Here is a 15,832-nt window from a genome sequence, read left to right on the forward strand (position 1 = left end):
AAATAGTGATAGATAGACAAAAATCTTATGAGGCACAGACTCAATTACTAGAGTGTAAAATTTTACAGGATCCTAAGTCTTCTAACTAACTTGATTTCAGAATGGCAGTAACATGCAACTTTGCTATAGAGAATAAAAGAGCCAAAATTAATGATTCTTCAAATCAAAATGGGTTTTAGATGGAGAGAAATCCTAGGAAATACAGACTCAATTTCTACAATGGATCAAAATACTACATACAAAAAATTATAATGAAGTTGGTTTTAGAAAGGCAATTATATGCTACTTTGCTAGGAAGCATATTACAGCATTATGAGCCCAAGTGATATTTTTTAAATTGAAAATGATGCTAGATAAATAAGTCCTATCAAACACCAACTCAATTAATCAAATCCTACATTGTAACAATGTGTAAGATGCTGAATCTTCTAACTAAGATAGTTTTATAATAGCAGTTACATGCTACTTTAGCAAGGAGCACATGAAAGTATTATGAGCCCAAATGAATATTTCTTCAGATTGAAAACAGTGATACATGGAGGAAAATACTATGAATCACAGACTAATTTGTTAATGTGGAAAATGGTGTGGTGTTCTGAATCTTCAGCATAAGATGGCTTTAGAATGACAGATGCATACTACTTCCTCATAGAACATAATAGAATATTATCAGACAAAATGAATTTTTTCATTCAAAATGGTAATAGGTGAAGAAAAGTGCTATGAACACCGACACAATTTATAGAGTAGAAGATTTGCAGGAGGCTGAATCTTAAATTGCTTTCATCATCAGAATTACATGTTACTTTGCCACAGAAATAATAGAGAATTATGAGCCAAAATGAATATTTATTTAAATTGATAATGGTGATAGGTGAGAGAAATCCATGAAACATAGACTCAATTTCTAGATTGGAACATTTGCATTATGCTAAATCTTGAAACTAAGATGGGTTTAGAGTGGCAGCTAAATAGTACATTGCTACACTGCATAATAGAACATTATGAATCAAAATGAATTTTTTTATATTGACTATGGTGATGGATCGAGAGAAATATGTGAAACACAAACTCAATTTCTAGGTTGGAATATTGTGCAGGATGCCAATTCTTTGATGTAACTTGTTGTTAGAAAGGCAGTTATGCCACTATGTCCTAGAGAATATTAGGGAATTATGAGCTAAAATGAATGTTTCTTCCAGATGGGAAGAAATCAGTGAAACACATACTCAACTCAGAGTAGAACACTGAATAAGATGGTGAGTCTTCGAAATAAGTTGAATTTTGAATGGCAGTTACATGGTACTTTGCCATAGAGAATTATGATGCAAAATCTTCTGTGTTGGTTTTAGTATGGCAGTTACATGTTACTTTACCATAGAGAATATTAGAGCAATATGAGGCAATATGGATGTGTTTTCAAATTTAATGCAGTTATAGATGAGAGAAATCAATGAAAAGAGACACAATTTCTAGAGTGGAACACGTGCAGGATGATGAAATTTCTGATTTACTGGTTTCAAAGTTACAGTTTAATGTTATTTTGCTTTAGATCATAATAGGGAATAAGGAGCCAAAATGAATGTTTTTTCAAATTGAAAATGGTGATAGATTGAGGTAAATCCTGTGAAACACAGACAGTATTTTGCAGGATCTAAGTAAGGTGATTTTGGAACGGCAGTTGCATATTACTTTGCCATAGATTATAATGGAGCATTCTGAACCAAAATGAATGTTACTTAAAATTGATAATGGTGAAAGATGGAGAAAATAAATATATGAAACACAGGCTCAATTCCTAGAGTGAAACACTGAAGCAAATTGCTTCTTCCTACCAAGTTTAGAATGCTAATTACATGGTACTTTTCCATAGAGGATAATAAAGCATTACGAGGCAAAAATGAATGGTTATTAAATTGTAAATTGTAATAGATGAGCAGAAATCATATGAACCACAGATTCAATTCCTTGAATAGCATTTGCATTTTACCTTGCCACGCTGAATATTAGAGCATAATGTCTCAAAATAAATGCTAATCCAAATTGAATCAGTAATAGATGGACTTAAATGCTATGAAACACACACTTAATTATTATAGTGGAACATTTTAATGAAGCTGAATCTTCTCACTGAGTTGGTTTAGTTGCAATTACACACTATTTTGTCAGAGAATATAACAGAACATTGTGAGCCAATATGAATGTTTCTTCACATTGAAAATGGTGACAAATGGAGAGGACTCCTTGGAATCACTGACCAAATCCTAGAGATGGAGAGAAGTACTTTAACACACAGTCTCAATTCTAGAGTGGAACATTGTGCAATATGCTGAATCTTATACCTAAACTGATTTTAGAGTGGCAGTTACATGCTACTGTACTATCGTGAAAAATAGAGACAAAGTGAATGTTTCTGAAAATTGAAAATTATTATTGATGGAGAGAATTCTTGGATAATACAAGCTCATTTCCTGAATGGAGCATTGTTTAGGTTGCTAAATCTTCTAAGAAACTTTGTTTTAAAATGACAGTTACATGTTACTTTGCCATAGATATGATAGAAAATTAGCAGCCAAAATGAATGTTTCTTCAAATTTGAGAGGGTGATAGATGGAGAGATATCCTATGAAACACAGACCCAATTCATAGAATAAACAATTTGTATGATGATGAATCTTCTAACTATGTTTGCTTTTGAATTGCATTTATGTTACTTCGCCTTAGATCATTAATGCATTATGAACCAAAATGAATGCTGCCTCTAATTGAAAATGTTGCTAAATGTAAAGGATTCTTATGAACACAACTCAATTCCTAGAGTGTGTCCATGTGCAAGAAGCTCAATCTTTTTTTTTTAGGTGTTTTTTAAATTTAATTTTATTATTCATATGTGCATACAAGGCTTGGGTCATTTCTCCCCCCTACCCCACCCCCCTTCCTTACCACCCACCCCGCCCCCTCCCTCTCCCCCCCACCCCCTCAATACCCAGCAGAAACTATTTTGCCCTTATTTGTAATTTTGTTGTAGAGGGAGTATAAGCCATAATAGCGAGGCATAAGGGTTTTTGCTAGTTGAGATAAGGATAGCTATACAGGGAGTTGACTCACATTAATTTCCTGTGCGTGTGTGTTACCTTCTAGGTTAATTCTTTTTGATCTAACCTCTTCTCTAGTTTCTGGTCCCCTTTTCCTATTGGCCTCAGTTGCTTTAAGGTATCTGCTTTAGTTTCTCTGCATTAAGGGCAACAAATGCTAGCTAGTTTTTTAGGTGTCTTACCTATCCTCACCCCTCCCATGTGTACTCTCGCTTTTATCATGTGCTCAAACTCCAATCCCATTGTTGTGTTTGCCCTTGATCTAATGTCCACATATGAGAGAGAACATATGATTTTTGGTCTTTTGGGCCAGGCTAACCGCACTCAGAATGATGATCTCCAATTCCATCCATTTACCAGCGAATGATAACATTTCGTTCTTCTTCATGGCTGCATAAAATTACATTGTGTATAGATACCACATTTTCTTAATCCATTCGTCAGTGGTGGGGCATCTTGGCTGTTTCCATAACTTGGCTGTTGTGAATAGTGCCACAATAAACATGGGTGTGCGGGTGCCTCTGGAGTAACCTGTGTCACAGTCTTTTGGGTACATCCCCAAGAGTGGTATTGCTGATCAAATGGTAGATCAATGTTTAGCTTTTAAAGTAGCCTCCAAATTTTTTTCCAGAGTGGTTGTACTAGTTTACATTCCCACCAACAGTGTAAGAGGGTGCCTTTTTCCCCCATATCCTCGCCAACACCTGTTGTTGGTGGTTTTGCTAATGATGGCTATTCTAACAGGGGTGAGGTGGAATCATAGTGTGGTTTCAATTTGCATTTCCTTCATTGCTAGAGATGGTGAGCATTTTTCATGTGTTTTTTGGCCTTTTGAAATTCTTCTTTTGAGAAAGTTCTATTTAGTTCACTTGCCCATTTCTTTATTGGTTCATTAGTTTTGGGAGAATTTAGTTTTTTAAGTTCCCTATATATTCTGTTTATCAGTCCTTTGTCTGATGTGTAGCTGGCAAATATTTTCTCCCACTCTATGAGTGTTCTCTTCAGTTTGAAGACCATTTCTTTTGATGAACAGAAGCTTTTTAGTTTTATGAGGTCCCATTTATCTATGCTATCTCTTAGTTGTTGTGCTGCTGGGCTTTCGTTGAGAAAGTTCTTACCTACACCTACTAACTCCAGAGAATTTCCTACTCTTTCCTGTATCAACTTTAGAGTTTGTGGTCTGATATTAAGATCCTTGATCCATTTTGAGTTAATCTTGGTATAGGGTGATATACATGGATCTAGTTTCAGTTTTTTGCAGACTGCTAACCAGTTTTCCCAGCAGTTTTTGTTGAAGAGGCTGCTATTTCTCCATCGTATATTTTTAGCTCCTTTGTCAAAGACAAGTTGGTTATAGTTGTGTGGCTTCATATCTGGGTCCTCTATTCTGTTCCACTGGTCTTCATGTCTGTTTTTGTGCCAGTACCATGCTGTTTTTATTGTTATTGCTTGGTAATATACTTTGAAGTCAGGTATTGTGATAGCTCCAGCATTGTTCTTTTGACTGACTATTGCCTTGGCTATTCGTGGCCTCTTGTGTTTCCATATAAATTTAACAGTAGATTTTTCAATCTCTTTAATGAATGTCATTGGAATTTTGATGGGAATTGCATTAGGCATGCAGATTACTTTTGGGAGTATAGACATTTTTGCTATGTTGATTCTAGCAATCCATGAGCATGGGAGATCTCTCCACTTTCTATAGTCTTCCTCAACCTCTTTCTTCAGAAGTGTATAGTTTTCCTTGTAGAGGTCTTTCACACCTTTTTTAGGTTTACACGTAGGTATTTGATTTTTTTGAGGCTATTGAAAATGGAATTGTTTTCATACATTCTTTTTCAGTTGGTTCATTGTTAGTGTATAGAAATGCTAATGATTTTTCTAGGCTTAATTTATAACCTGCTACCTTGCTGTAGCTATTGATGATGTCTAGAAGCTTCTGAGTAGAGTTTTTTGGGTCTTTAAGGTATAGGATCATGTCGTCTGCAAATAGAGATATTTTGACAGTTTCTTTACCTATTTGTATTCCTTTTAGTCCTTCTTCTTACCTAATTGCTCTGGCTAGGAATTCCAGTACTATGTTGAATAGGAGTGGAGATAGTGGGCATCCTTGTTTGGTTCCTGATTTTAGAGGGAATGGTTTCAGTTTTTTCTGTTAGGTATAATGCTAGCTGTAGGTTTGTCATATATAGCTTTTATAATGTTGAGGTACTTTCCTTCTATTCCTAGTTTTCTTAGAGCTTTTATCATGAAATGATGTTGGATCTTATGAAAGGCTTTTTCTGCATGTATTGAGATGATCAAGTGGTTTTTGTCTTTGCTTCTATTAATGTGGTTTATTACATTTATTGATTTTCATATGTTGAACCACCCCTGCATCCCTGGGATGAAGCCTACTTGGTCGTGGTGAATAATCTTTTTGATGTGTTGTTGAATTCGATTTGCCATTATTTTGTTGAGGATTTTTGCATCGATGTTCATTAAGGAGATTGGCCTATAGTTCTCCTTTTTGGAGGTGTCTTTGCCTGGTTTGGGGATAAGTATAATACTGGCTTCATAAAATGTGTTTGGCAGTTTTCTTCCCTTTCTATTTCGTGGAACAGTTTAAGGAGGGTTGGTATCAGTTGTTCTTTAAAGATCTGATAGAATTCAGCAGAGAATCCATCAGGTCCTGGACTTTTCTTTTTGGGGAGACTCTTGATTGCTGCTTCAATTTCATTTTGTGTTATAGATCTATTCAGGTGATTAATTTCAGGCTTGCTTTGTGCCCTAGGATATGATCTATTTTGGAGAAGGTTCCATGGGCTTCTGAGAAGAATGTATATTGTGTAGAGGTTGGATGAAATGTTCTGTAGACATCTACTAGGTCCACTTGATCTATTGCATATTTTAGATCTTGGATTTCTTTATTGAGTTTTTGTTTGGATGACCTATCTATTGATGATAATGGAGTGTTAAAGTCTCCCACAACCACTGTGTTGGCGTTTATATATGCTTTTAGGTCTTTCGGGGTATGTTTGATGAAATTGGGTGCGTTGACATTGGGTGCATACAGATTGATGATTATTATTTCCTTTTGGTCTATTTCCCCTTTTATTAGTATGGGATGTACTTCTTTATCTCGTTTGATCAATGTAGGTTTGAAGTCTACTTTGTCAGAGATAAGTATTGCTACTCCTGCTTGTTTTCGGGGGCCATTGGCTTGGTAAATCTTCTTCCAGCCTTTCATCCCAAGCATATGCTTATTTCTATCGGTGAGATGAGTCTCCTGTAAGCAACAAATTGTTGGATCTTCTTTTTTAATCCATTTTGTCAAACGGTGTCTTTTGATGGGTGAATTAAGTCCATTAACATTAAGTGTTAGTACTGATAGGTATGTGGTGATTCCTGCCATTTAGTTATCTTAGTTGTTTGAAGGTTTGATTGTGTGTACCTAATTTGATGTTACTCTCTACTGTCTTGCTTTTTCTTATCCTGTGGTTTGGTGCTGCCTGCCTTTTCATGGTTAAGTTGGGTGTCACTTTCTGTGTGCAGGATCCCTTGTAGAATCTTTTGTAATGGTGGCTTTGTGGTCACATATTGTTTTAGTTTCTGCTTATCATGGAAGACTTTTATTGCTCCATCTATTTTGAATGATAGTTTTGCTGGGTAGAGTATCCTGGGGTTGAAGTTATTTTCATTCAGTGCCCGGAAGATCTCACCCCACGCTCTTCTTGCTTTTAATGTTTCTGTTGAGAAGTCTGCTGTGATTTTGATGGGTTTACCTTTGTATGTTACTTGTTTTTTCTCTCTTGCAGCCTTCAATATTCTTTCCTTAGTTTCTGAACTTGTTGTTTTAATGATGATATGTCGTGGAGTAGTTCTATTTTGATCTGGTCTGTTTGGTGTCCTGGAGGCCTCTTGCATTTGTATGGGAATATCTTTCTCTAGATTTGGGAAATTTTCCGTTATTATTTTGTTGAATATATTACGCATTCCCTTCGCTTGCACCTCTTCTCCTTCTTCGATGCCCATGATTCTCAAGTTTGGTCTTTTGATGGAGTCGGTGAGTTCTTGCATTTTCTTTTCACAGGTCTTGAGTTGTTTAATTAATAGTTCTTCAGTTTTTCCTTTAATTACCATTTCATCTTCAAGTTCTGAGATTCTGTCTTCTGTTTGTTCTATTCTGCTGGATTGGCCTTCCGTTTTGTTTTGCAGTTCTGTTTCGTTCTTTTTTCTGAGGTTTTCCATATCCTGGCTGTTTTCTTCTTTATTGTTGTCTATTTTTGTCCTGAGTTCATTTATCCATTTATTCATTGTGTTCTCTCTTTCACTTTGGTGTTTATACAGTGCTTCTATGGTTTCCTTTATTTCTTCTTTTGCTTTTTCAAATTCTCTATTTTTATTGTCTTGGAATTTCTTGAGTGTCTCCTGTACATTTTGGTTGACCCTATCCAGTATCATCTCTATAAAATTCTCATTGAGTACTTGTAGTATGTCTTCTTTTAAATTATTCTTGTAGGCTTCATTGGGTCCTTTGGCATAGTTTGTCTTCATTTTGTTGGAGTCTGGCTCTGAGTTTCTGTTCTCTTCATTCCCCTCTGGTTCCTGTACTAATTTTTTGCTGTGGGGAAACTGGTTTCCTTGTTTTTTCTGTCTTCCTGTCATTGTCCTTGGTGTTGTTACTGTCCCTGTACTGTGTGTAATTAAGTATTTTCTAGCTTGTAATAATAACAATGGTAATATTGAGAATGGAAGAGTGAGCTGAGATGGAAAGCAAGAAGTTAAAGAAAAGGGGAAAACAAATATACAGACAAGAGGGAGAAAGCAGAACAAGGTATCAGACAAGAGAGTTTCAAAGGTATAAACAGGGAGTGTTAGTGTACTAATCGACAGTAAGCTGAACAGACAATAGAGTGACAGAGAGAGGATTGAAAATCAAAGATAAAAAAATAAAAAATAAGTATATGAAAGTAATATCTATTTATAAAAATGAATTAAAATAAAATGGAAAATAGAAAATTAAAAAACAAAAAACAAAAAACCAAAAAACTTCCAAGTTTATATGCAATGCAATTTCAGTCTTAATAATTTGGATGTCCGTCTCAATCTCCAGTCCTGGAGTTGGTGCCTCAGATGTTGTTCTGTAGTTGTCTCATCAAAGGGGATGCATAAAGTAGAACAAAACTACACTCACACACACACAGAAGAAAAAAAAAAAAAGCCCCACCAAGTGTCCCCAGTTCAAATGCAATACAGTTTCAGTAAGTTTTTCGGCTTGCAGGTGTAATTTGGTTGTTCTCTCATCAAAGGTAGGGAGAAAAAGAAAAAAAAAAGCGTCTGGAGGCAGTTCTGAGAGTGGTATCTGCAACTGTGGCTCGCCTGCCTGCTGCTCTCAGCCTGTAGCTGGCGGCGTTATTTATGCAGCTCTCTGGGGTGAGCTAGCACTCACCTGGTCCCACAGGCTTTGTTTGCTCAGAGTTCTCCTGTGCGGGGGGGGGGGGGGGGGCCTCTGCCACAGGCTTTCCCCTGTCCAAGCACTGGGAAAGGTGACACTGCCCCGCGTTGTCAGGCCTGCGTGTTTATTTACAGTTCACGTGGGAAGTGGGTCTTCCCTCTTCTCACAAGCGTCCCTGCTCCTGGTTGCTGGGCGCGCCCCGCTCCCGCCAGAGCCTCTCCGGCCGCCCGGCTCATTTATTTACAGTCCCGGGAAGGAGTCCTTCCCCCAGTCTTCAGCGCTCAGGGCGCCCCACCCTCTTTCCAGCGCGTCTTAACTGTTCTTATTGCTTAGTACTCAGTTTCTCTTTTTTTCCCAGGTGGAGGTCAGTCTGTCCAGGGGGCTATGCTGCTCTGGCCCAGGCTTGTCTGTGGGGCTACCGCGGTACCGCGAAGCTCACCTGGTCCGCTTCTTCCCAAGCCGTATGGGCGCCAGCCACTGGCGGCCCCAGGGGCCTCCTCGGTTCTCCGTTTAACGTGAAGTGGAGATTCTCTGCGCTGGCTGGAGGTGTGGAGGAGTCAAAGCTATGCCTTTTCTCAGTGATTATGCCTGCAAAGTGTGTCTCCAGCGTCTCTCCAAGATTTCACTATAGGAGGCTCGCTTTCTGCTTCCTACCTCTAGCCGCCATCTTGGAATTCCTCTCATAATGCTTTTTAAAGCTTTTTTTTTTTTTTAGAAAATCATATAACTCCATTCTAAAACCAAATGAGTTAGGTGTTTAAATGTTATGCACATTTTTTCACTCTGGGAATTGATTCTGCATGTTATAGTATTACTATCTATGACTGTTCTCAGTTGGGAGGAACATTCATTTTGCATCATAATGCTGTATAATGTTGTTTTTCACAGAAACACGCAACTCCCATTCTAAAACCAACTTAGTAGATTGAATGTACTGCACAATGTTCCACTCTAGGAATTGAGTTTATGTTTCATAGGATGACTCCCCATCTATCACTGTTTTCACTTGGTAGAAACATACATTTTGGCTCATTATGCTGCACCATGCTGTTTTTCACAGAAATATGTGTTCCTGTTCTAAAATCAATATAGTTAGAACATTTAATGTCTTGCCCTATGTTATCTTTGGGAATTATTCTGCATTTCATAGGATTATTCCCCATCAATAAACATTGTCAATTGGGAGACACATTCATTTTGGATAAAATGCCTATGCTGTTTTTCAAAATACCCCATTCTAAAATCAACTTAGAAAGTTGAATGTCATGCACATTGTTCCCTCTGTACACTGAGTCCAAATTTCATAGGATTACTCCTAATCTATTACAGATTTCATTTGAGAGAATCCAACATTTGGCATCATAATTCTCTAATATTTTGTTTTACAGACAAATATTTATCTACCATTCTACAGCTAACTAACTGAGAAGATTCAATATCCTGCACAATGTTCCACTCTGGGAACTGAGTCTGCAATTCATAGACTTACTCTCCATCCCCAACCATTTTTAATTTCGAGAAGCATTCGTTTTTGCTCAAAGTGCTCTGCAATGCTGTGTTTCGGAGAACTATGAAACTATCTTCTAAAGCCAACTTTGTTTAAAGGTTGAATGCCATGCATAATGTTTCACAGTGAGAGTTTTCTTTTAGAGAATTTCTACCCATCTGCCACAATTTCAATTTGGAGACACACTCATTTTGGTTCACAATGGTCAATAATGCAGTATTTCAGAGATTTATGTAACTTCCAATAAAACTAACTTAGTTAGAAAACCTTCTAGCTAATGTCCTGAGCAATGCTCCACTGTGGGAACTGAGTCAGCATTTCATAGGATTACTCCCCATCTATCATCATGTTCACTTGGGAGTAGCAGTCATTTGCTTTATAATGCTGTTTTTCAGTGATACATGTAACACCCTTTCTAAAGCCAACTGAGTACAACCTGCACAGAGTTCCAATATGAGATTTGAGTCTCATTTCATGGGATGTCTTCCCATCTATCACAATTTTCAATTTGGAGAAATATTTATTTTGCCTCATAATACTCTATAATTACTTTTTTCACAGAAACATGAAACTCCCATTTTAACATCAATTTAGTTAGAAGGCTAAATTTCCTACACATTGTTTCACTCGGAATTGAGCCTGCATTTCATAGATTTATTCCTCATCTCTAACCATTTGCAGTTTGTAGAAGTTTTCATTTGGACCATAAGGGCCTCTTATGCTCAGTATATAGAAACATGTAACTATCATTCTAAAACCAATATAATTAGAATGCTGATTTTCCTGCATGATCTTCCACTCTGGAAACTGAGTCTGCATCTCATAGAATTTCACCACAGGGTTTTCAATGGGAATAAACAGTCATTTTGACTCATAATGCCCTATAATGCAGTTTTTCAGAGAAACATGTAACACCCATTTTAAAACCAACTTAGAAGTTAGAAGGTTTAATATCCTGCACAATGTTCCACTCTGGGAATTGAGTCTGCATTTTGTAGGATTACTCTCCATTTATTAAGGTTTTCAATTTGAAAAACATTAATTTTGGCTCATAATGTTTTGTAATGCTTTTTTTCCAGAGAAACATGTAACTCCATGCTAATGTCAAGTTATTCAGAAGATTGAGAGCTCACAAGGCTAAAAATAATGTAATTTACATTCTAATTTCTAATAGGTTTTAATGTACTGTGCAATGTTTTACACTAAGTATTGAATGTGTTCTTCATTGGAATTCTCATATCACCATTTTGAAGCTGAAAGAAGATTATTTTTGGATGGTAATCATCTGTTGTGATCTATGGCGACCTAGCCTTTAACTGTCATTCTAAAACCAATATAGTGACAAGATTCATAGTCATGAGCAATACTCCATGGTAGGTCTAGATTCTGTGTTTCACTTAATTTCTCTCAATTTATTACCAATTTCAACTAAAGAAATATTCATTTTGCCTCATTATAATCTCATAGGCCCAATGGCAAAGCAACTTGTAACTGACAAACTAAAACCAACTTAGAAGATCCAGTGTACTACACAATATTCCACCCTAGCAATTGGGTTTGTGATTTTTAGAATTTCTCTCCATCTATTTTCATAATCCATTTGATGAAACATTCATTGTTCCTCATAGTACTGTATTATGATCAATGGCAAAGTAGCAGGTAACTTTCATCCTAAAACCAACTTAGAAGTTTCCACATCCCACTCAATGTCTTTGTTTCTAGAATTTCTCTTCATCTGTCATCAAATTTAATTTGAAAAATCATTCATTTTGTCTCATGATGCACTGGAATGCAGTAATGAAAAGTGTCATGTAATTGTCATTCTAAATACCACTTCAAAGATTCAGCATCTTTGAGCCTGAATTGAGTCTGGTTTTCATAAGATTTTTTGCATTTATGACTGTTTTCAATTTGAGGAAATATTCACTTTGGCTAACTGCTCAATTATTATGTATAGTAAATAAACCTGCAACTCTAGAATGAATTTAATTATGAATTGAAAATCCTGAACTATGTTCTACCAGAAATTGAGTCTATAATTCACAGAACTCCTTTCAATCTATAACAGTTTTGAAATTGAGTCCACATTCATTTGGTCTCATAATATTCTATTATGCTCTATTGCAAAGAGTCAATTAAGCATCATTCTAAAATTCACATTGTTAAAAGATTGAATGTCCTGCACATTGTCCCACACTAAGTTTTGAGTCCATGTTTCAGAGATTTTTCTCCACCTATCACCATTTTCAAAATGAAGCCAAATTAATTTTTCCTCATAATTCTCTGTTGTGCTCTATGGCAAACATAGAGCTGGCATTCTAAAACCAAATTGCATGGAAGATTCAGCAACTCCACAATGTCCCACTATAGGAATTGAGTCTATGTTTGTTGGTATTTCTACCAATCTATCACTGTTTTCATTTGAAGAAACATTAATTTTGGCTCATCATCCTCTATTATATTCTGTGGCAAGATAGCATTTTACAGCCATTCTAAAACGAAAATTGCTGAAGATTCAGCATCCTGCAGAATGTTCCACTCTTGGGGTTTTTGTCTGTTTCACAGGATTTCTCTCCATTTATCACTGTTTTCAATTTGAAGAAACATTCATTTTGATTCAGAATGCTCCATTATTCAGTGTATCAAAGTACCATGTAAATGCCATTCTAATACAAATTTATTTAGGAGTTTTCCAGGATGGTTACTAGCTGATGGACCCAGAGACTCTGAACTTCATGATCAGAAAAATACTTCAGGTTTGTGGTAGCCAGTTTCATGTAACCATGGTTTTTCAACAATACATAGGGTGCACATAATGTTTACCAACTGATCTTTAAAATAGGTTGTTACAGCACATAACAGCCAGGGAATTTAGCATGGGTTGGGAAAGCAGCATCTGCCAGCTCACCTGGAAAAACATGATTGTTCTTCCTTTTTTTTTTTTTTTTTTGCTTCCTTTCATCTGTTTTGGAAAAGCAAATACACAATGCATAGAACTGCATAATGAGTTCTGCAAGCATCTGGGACATAGTGGACCTCCCAGAAAATGTGGATACAGAACCTAGGGCTTCTGTCTGCCTGGAAAGAACTGAAGCTGACCCAAATTCACCCAAGAAAGCCTGCAACCCTGCAAAATGAGTGTGTCACATCATTAGGTCTCAAGGGAACCACATAGTTCAGAGCAGCTGGTGGGATAATTGCACCCTCTGTACAAAACTGGTGACCAAATAGAGAGAACATTTCACCTCTGCCTGGCTGGGGTGGGGCAGAATGCTCAGCTGACCAAGCCTGTGTGGTGACAGGGCAACTTAACTGCACTATGGTGAAAACAACACCAAATTTGATGACTTGAGGAAGTGAGATGAAATGTGATTGATCAAAAAGCTTAATTGTAGCTCCCAGGCTTGCCCTATGAGCAAACCAGCGCCTGGTATGACCACCCTGTAGAACCTGCCTACACCAAACAGCCCAACCCAAGGAAAACCTGAATTGAAATACCCAGAACTGATTCCTTCAAAAGTTGTATGATGGGGAGGGACAACATCCATTGCCACACAGTCCAGCATAGCAAACATAAGAAGGGATAGAGACACAGAGAAGACCTTGTCAAAAGTGTCAGTACATGGATTTAAAATCTGAGGAAAGAGCCCAGAACAAGTATTGAACTGATTTCTTTTAATGTTATGTTTTTATTTTTACATTTTTAATATTTTACTTTTTAAAATATATTTATTGTTACATAGCTCACTCTTCTTTTCTGTCTAAATATCAATTTGCTTAGCCATCTCTTGCCCCACTCCCCTTTCTGTCCCACAATGTTTTTCTTTTCTTCTATTCTCTCTTTCTTCTCCTTTCTGCCCTCTCTGCCCCTTAACTTTCCCCCATCTGCACTTGCCTCCACCACACTCACCACTCACTGAATAGTGTATTATAACAATTTACTTGATTCCTCCTATCCCTCTGCAATCCCTGGCAATACCACCTTCCCATTCAATGACTGAACTATGCCTTTACACATATTAGGGCCTCATTACCATACAGACTCCATGTCTCACAAATATTCTCCCTCTTCTCCCATCCCCCTTCCCTTCTCCATCTTCTAGTACCATATTTTTATTTACCTACGTATCTATCTCTATTTAAACAATTGTTATCTCCCCAGTGCTCACACTTGATAGACAATATAGGAAGTGGTTTCTTATATATTATGTAAATAACTGTTTTGGCATTGAATGTGTGAATTTTTTATTGCTAATTATACCTCCAGATAGGGAACATAATTATTACAACAATCTAGATAACAACTAAGCCAGTTAGAGCATATAAATCAAGCCAAGGGAAAGAACAGGTGCTTAAAATGCCCAACTAAGTAAATAACACATGGCAAAAGCACATAATAAAAGCATGGGGTTAAAAGAAGGCAGGGGAATACAACTCCTAAAATGTCTAACAATCACAATCATGGAAAGTGAGTTCTGATGGCAAAGAACTGATGATAAGGATCTTCAATGAGCTTAATGAGGAGCTTGAAGAAGGCATACAAAAACAACCTGAATGAGTCCTAAGAGAACACAGGTTAAAAAAACTCAAGAAGACACAGAAACAACCAAATGAATGCAAAGATGATTTCAACAATCTCTGAAACAAAATTAGGAAATTAAAAAAAAATCAATGAAATAAAGAACACAGTACAAGATATTAAAGAGAAATTTAATAATGATATATTATGTCTAAAAGAGAATTGAACAGAAACCCTGGAATTAAAAAGATACTTAAGTCAAATAAAAAATACAGTTGAAAGGCATTCCAGCAGACTGTAATCAGCACAATGAAATTCAGACAGAATTTCAGGGATCTAAGACAAAATAGATATTGAGTTAAGAAACAGAAGAATTCTTAGACAAAAGACTCAAGAGCTGTGAAAGTAACACACGAGAAATTTGTGACTCCATCAAAAGATGATAATGGAAATCATGGACACTGAAGAAAGAGAAGACATGCAAGCCAAAGGTATTAGTAATAAATTCCACAAAATAGTAGTGGAAATTTCTCAAATCTCAAGAAAGATGCCCATTCAGGTATAAGTAAACTCCAGGACAATAGATATGACCAATATAGAAGTTTTACAGGGCATATTTTAGTTAAAACAATTAACACAGAGAATCAGAAAAGAATATTGAAGTCTGTAAGAGAGAAGAATCATACAACATATAAAAGTAAATCCAACAAAATAGCAGCAGGTATCTCAACAGAACCTTAAAACATGAAGGGCATGGAGTAAGTTATTTTGCTCACTGAAAGATAATGATTTTAGTCCTAGGATGCTCTTCCCAGTAAAGCTATCATTAAAAAATGATAAACAGAAACAAAAACATTAGATGACCACTAAACTACCATTACAGAAGACACAGAAATGAATCTTACACACATTAAATAAAAACAAACATAGCCATTAAAGGATGGGAATTGTTGAATCTCAAGAGACGAAAAGACAATCAGAGAGTAGCATAGAAATAGTTGCACATACAATTTTTCTCAGAGACCTGACAAATTGGATGTGGCAAGAAAATAGAGGATTAGAAAAGAGTGAGAGTAGATTCAAAGAGACCAGTTAGGGAGCTAATTTAGTTATACCAGTGGGAAGTGGGAGTAGCTTTGTAGAGGTGGTAGTGTAGAGAAGCAATCACTGACCAAAGCTGGGTTTCAGGAAGCTCTGTCTAGCATGGTGGAAAGGACAACTAGGAGAAGGAGGAACAATCAGGAGGAGATGGAAGGAGTTTGATGCAGGTAAGA

General features: G+C 36.6%; 1 long non-coding RNA gene across 1 annotated transcript; it reads left to right on the forward strand.

Annotated features, from left to right (window-relative positions):
- Positions 1-8,576: 8,576 nt before the first annotated feature.
- LOC141418155 (uncharacterized) lies at positions 8,577-12,028 on the forward strand. Its single transcript, XR_012442821.1, has 2 exons — positions 8,577-9,078; positions 9,921-12,028. It is a non-coding gene; the product is annotated as an uncharacterized lncRNA (long non-coding RNA).
- The last annotated feature ends 3,804 nt before the right edge of the window (positions 12,029-15,832 follow it).

Source organism: Castor canadensis, chromosome 16 (assembly GCF_047511655.1).
Source record: "Castor canadensis chromosome 16, mCasCan1.hap1v2, whole genome shotgun sequence".
NCBI classification, from domain to species: domain Eukaryota; kingdom Metazoa; phylum Chordata; class Mammalia; order Rodentia; family Castoridae; genus Castor; species Castor canadensis.